General features: G+C 43.8%; 1 non-coding gene across 1 annotated transcript; it reads left to right on the top strand.

Moving 5' to 3' along the window:
- Positions 1-5,672: 5,672 nt before the first annotated feature.
- TRNAI-UAU (transfer RNA isoleucine (anticodon UAU)) lies at positions 5,673-5,762 on the top strand. The gene is given in 2 exon segments: positions 5,673-5,710; positions 5,727-5,762. It is a non-coding gene; the product is annotated as a tRNA-Ile (tRNA).

Raw genomic sequence — 5,762 nt, 5'->3', positions numbered from 1 at the left:
ATCTTGTAGCCTCCTACTATCATCCTCTGTTTCAGTCCTCAATTTTTGCATCATCAAACATTGAGAGAAACGAGTCTATACCCTCTGGGAGATCATTTACATATATCAGAAATAGGATAGGTCCAAGGACTGACCCCTGCGGGACTCCACTTGTAACGTCTCGCCAATCTGAGACCTCACCCCTCACATTGACTCGTTGTCCTCACATTGACTCTTCTCCCGTTGCTTAGGTACTCCTTTATCCAATGGAGTACCTTCCCTTTCAATCCAGCCTGCATCTCCAGCTTTTTCACTAGCCTGTGTGGTACTGTATCAAAGGCTTTCTGGCAATCCAAAAATATGCAGTCTGCCCACCCTTCTCTTTCTTGCCTGATTTTTGTTGCCTGGTCGTAGAATTCAAGTAACCCTTTGAGGCAGGACTTGCCATCCCTGAACCCATGTTGATGCTGTGTTACAAAGTTCTTTCACTCCAGATGTTCCACTAGCTTTTTTTGCACAATCTTTTCCATCAGCTTGCATGGAATGCAGGTTAGGGACACTGGCCCGTAGTTCAGTGCCTCCTGTCTATCCCCTTTCTTGTATATATATTATAGGGACTACGTTAGCCGCTTTCCAAATTTCTGGCAGTTCCTGTGTTGCCAGTGATTTGTTATACACTATGGAGAGTGGCAGGCACAGTTCTTCTGCTCCTTCCTTTAGTATCCAATGGGAGATTCCATCTAGGTTTATAACCTTTGTCACATCCAACTCTAGTAAACACTTCCTTACTTCCTCGCTCTTAATCTCAAACTCTTCCAGTGGTTCCTGGTTTAACTATCTCTGGAATTTCCCCTTGCTCTAAGGTGAAGACCTGGAATTTCTTATTCAGTTCTTCCCACACTTGTTTGTAGTGAATCCTTCTGCCCCTATCCTTAATTTTATAACCTGTTCCTTTACTGTTTTTCTCCTGATGTGGCTGTGCAGCAATTTAGACCGAGTCTTTGCCTTGCTTACGATGTCATTTTCGTATTGTCTTTCTGCCTCTTGTCATCCTGACATTCATTCCTGGCACTTTGGTATCTTTCTCTGCTCTCCAGTGTCCTGCTATTCCTATAGTTTCTCCACGCCCTTTTACTTTGCTGCTTAGCTAGCCTACATCTCCGATTAAACCATGGGTTTCTCATCTTCATTTCAATGTTTTCCCTTTGGACTGGGACAAACTTTTTTGCTGCTTCCTTGCACTTCTACGTGATGAAGTCCATCATGTCTTTCCCCTGAGCTCTGTTTCCCATGCTATATCTGTTAGGAATTTGCTTATCTCCTCATAGTTTTCCTTTCTTTCCAGCCTTTTGTTTTCAGTACCCCTCCTCGAGTTCAATAACCCTTCTTCAATCAGGTACTCAAACGCCAGTGTGCGTGTGTGTGTGTGGGGGGGGGGGGGGGGAGGGCTGGCTGGGTGTGTGTATTCACCTAGTTGTGTTTGCGGGGGGTTGAGCTTTGCTCTTTCGGCCCGCCTCTCAACTGTTTACCAACTACTTTTCTCCACACCACACACATACCCATTTACTGCTAGGTAACAGGGGCATTCAGGGTGAAAGAAACTTTGCCCATTTGTTTCTGCCTGGTGCGGAAATCGAACCCGCGCCACAGAATTACGATTCCTGTGCGCTATCCCCCAGGCCCTCCCCCCCCCCCCCCAAGTGTGTGGGGCTGGGCACAGCCTAGCGGTCGCTGTAACGGGAAAACTTTACGTCATGACTAAGACAAGGCGTGACGTCACGCCTTTGACCAGGGAGTAAGATAAAGGGAGAAGATAATTTAATTTTTATTTATTAGCTGCCTCAATTATGGTACACTGAACTCTTGTATTGTACACGACGAAATTCCATTTATACTAATTGTGTGAGGATTGTTTCCCCCCCCCCCCCATTTTAACGATGAAAGCGGTAGATGTCCAGTAGTTTTATTTTTCAGGGGGAGCTATATTTTTTTTTTTTTACATAGCAATACTTCAGTGGTCGATAGTGTAAATTCATTATGGATATAGGCAGCAAGGGGTGCTGCGCATGTATGGATACAGGCCTAATAGTAATAAAGGCGCTGCCCTCCATGTATACAGTACTGAATTATGAGGTGCTGTGATATTTATATACTGTATAAAGTAGAGCAACATAACCGGAAGCGCACAAGTGCAGTAACAATGTTATCCTGTTTTTAAATCTTGCAACGCCCCTTGTTATGGGGGGGGGGGGATACTTATACAGTATGTTTGTGTAGCTTAGGTAAGGTTTGGTTATCTGAAGATTATCACTGACACTTGCTAGATAAGCGTCATACGTAACTACAGAGATACCCTTATCAAACAAGAGGAAATTTTACCTTCTATTGAAGTGGGAATTTGAGCTGGATTGGGGTCAAGTTGCCCATTTTTCAACCTGTTCCTAATATAAAATACTTCTCTAACATAGCTTAATCAGACATACCCTCTACAACTACACAACAAATCATGATGGGTTCAATCCCCGAGTGGAATAGAAACTGTTCGGCATCTTTCATTCCACTGATGCCTCTCTTCACACATAGCAGCAAAATACATAGGGCATCTTTGGTTCAAAGCGACCGGCGTTATATAGTAAACAGCATGTAACGTCGGTCGTTTCCAACCAACGAAGTCCACTTGCATATAGGTACCCAGGAGTTGGGCAACTTGTGTTGCATCCTGGAGAAGGTCAGCAGCTGGTACAAGGAGACATCGATAAGTCCAGCAGAGATTACTACATACAACATAACCAATATTTGAAGGAATTACATTGAGCTAACTTAAAGCATTGTAAAGCTGGGTGACGTTTCGCCAAACTCTACCCGCTCACCCGTCAGCCTACCATTACAACAATAAAAAGTGAGCATAAGCATCTTTCCGACAAGCATATTACCTAGATATTCTTATGGTATACAGAAAAATCACTTCAGCCGTCCTCATTCATAACCTAATTTGATGACTCTGCAACTACATGTACGGGTTTCTGACATCATTACTAGGACCTCTCTTATTTCTTATATACATCAATGATCTGCTTAATGTCTCTAATGTGCTTAAACCTATATTGTTTGCCGATACTACCTTCATCTACTCAGACCAACCCGCACACATTAAATAATGTCGCCAGCCAAACCACAGTCTCACTAAGTGCTTCCTCGTGATGGCCCACAATCACAGTCCAGCCTGGTGCTGGAAGATACCTTCAGCCTCTCGCTGCTGGGCCACTTCACGTGCAAATACTAGGGTAGCGAGCCCTAGGCAGGAGCTTCGTGCAACTCGCTGGTTACTCTCCTCTTCAGCACCTTAGTCAGTCGTCTCTTCTATTAGCCAACCCCGGGTACGGCGAATCCCGTCACTGCCACTTCACAGTTCTCTTCCGGCGGCAGCTCACTACTTCCGTAAAGCAGACTGGTGTAGAGATCTTGGCTGCCCAGGGTAGACTGACTGTCCTTGCATCACAGCAGCCCTACGTCGACTCTGTGAATACAGACACGTCATCAGTACACTGGGACACTAGGAAACACCACTTACGGACCCTGACATAAACGGACACCTTTTCGCTCAATAGATGGCGCTGATTTTCTAGTCGCCACCTCACCAGAGGTCAGGCCCAGCTACCTCTCGAGCTACTAGGACAAGAATCTAGCATTTCTGGCTGGTAGAGTCCTGTCACTACTAGATGGCGTCGTCCAAGTTGTGGGGGTTTCGGGAGCGGACTCACAGATGGCGTTGATGTCGCTGCTCCGTGCTCCGACGGTAGAGTTTGGTTCGTAACATCCCGTAGTGGACTTACCTGGCACAGAAGCGGAGCTGTAACTCTGGTTTTCCCTTCAAAACCCGTAAATCTTTCGCCCGTTGGGTGAGGTAAACCCACGTTTATATATGTGTATGTTTTTGCATGTAATCCTTTACGGGCTATTAATGCCCATGCCACCTCTCGGGTGACTTGATCTTCATCAATCAGTCAATCTTAATGTAATCTTAGCATACTTGTGTCCTTAGTGTCATGTGCATATTTCTGAAGACGTCACATCGTTGAAGAAACCTCGAAATTAAATGGAAAGATTAGGTGCTTTAATGTTTATTCACCCTCTAGATAGTTGAAGGTATTTACTTAGAATGGAACTTAGCAATAAGAAAATTAATAATTTTAATTATGCTGTTCTATTTAATTCCACGTGTTGAGGCCCACAAGATTAACAACACTGCTAACCAGATATGACAGGCCAGATCTCATTGAGATTTAAAATGCTGAACAGGTTGGAGAATATTAATCTATACCACTTCCTTAAAAACAATCAAAAGGGGTACTTACATGGAGCAACAGTTTCAAGCTCAACAAGCCACAACGTAGGACAGAATTAAAACAGATTATAAACCCATGGAACTGCCTACCCGCCGAAGTTGTACATTCTAAGACACTACTTCTGCTCAAAATACAGATGGAAAAGACTATCAGGTGTAGTGGGGTACCATTGACAAGCCGCCTGCTTCCTGTCCCCGTCGAGGCCACAAGAGAGAGTTGATGGCCCTCAGGTAAATTCTCACGAAGCTTCTTTACTTTCTCACGAATTAATTTCAAACAAATATAATTAATTAAAAAAACTGGATATATAAACGTTAATTGTGTAACTACTTTATCAGGTTGTTTCTCGAATGAAATTGGGGTTCAGTTCCTGAGCCCATTATATGCCTCTATAACCTTTTTTCCATGACCGCCCAGCGGATGGGTATGGGGTCCACGACCCCCCCACGGGATGGGTATGGGGTCCACGACCCCCACGGGATGGGTATAGAGACCACGCCCCCCCCCCCCACGGGATGGGTATGGGGTCCACGACCCCCACGGGATGGGTATAGAGACCACGCCCCCCCCCACGGGATGGGTATGGGGTCCACGACCCCCACGGATGGGTATGGGGTCCACGACCCCCACGGATGGGTATGGGGTCCACGACCCCCACGGATGGGTATGGGGTCCATGACCACCTACGGGCATAATAAATGAACAAAATCAATGCCAACATATTGTTTAATCCTTGTTCACGTAGTTTTCTATAGTGAGTCTTCACAGTAAAGAAGTGTTATTATTGCCCGAAACGCTATGCGTACTTTAGGTATTGTATGTACTACCTCTATCTATAAATCAAACAGAATGTTTGTACTGTAACTCTGCATCTATGTATGTACTTTTCCTAAATAAATTATTATTATTATTATTATTATTAGCAACAATATTAAGTGATACAATTTAACGGAAAGTTAAATGTCATTTAGTATTTGGGTATTATAAATTCACTTTATTATGCTGTGAAACCTAATTGTATTGTTATAAAACTATTTTATTAACGTTCTTTGTTAACCCCTAATGTACCTTCTTGTATATAAATAAATAAATAAATAAACTTTTTATGAAGATTTTTTCATATAAACAGAAATAAATAGGTATGTGGCGAAATCTTGCAATTAAAAGAGTAGGCCAAATAAATACGATGTTATAAAGCTCACATTAACGTTCGTCAATATACATGCGCCATGTTTTCTTTAAACGGAACTTTAATAAATCACTTAAGTGCCACATGAGTAGCGTAAATATGCTGCCGAGGCGAAGAAAGCATAGATCAAAACTTATATATGGGTCTCATCCCAGCACGTCCCAGTGGCGCAATCGGTTAGCGCGCGGTACTTATACGACAGTGTCTGAGCCATGCCGAGGTTGTGAGTTCGAGCCTCACCTGGGACA

This window comes from Procambarus clarkii, chromosome 27 (genome assembly GCF_040958095.1).
Source record: "Procambarus clarkii isolate CNS0578487 chromosome 27, FALCON_Pclarkii_2.0, whole genome shotgun sequence".
Classification (NCBI taxonomy): domain Eukaryota; kingdom Metazoa; phylum Arthropoda; class Malacostraca; order Decapoda; family Cambaridae; genus Procambarus; species Procambarus clarkii.
Note: the sequence above shows the minus strand (reverse complement) of the source record. Positions and strands in the feature narration are given on the sequence as shown.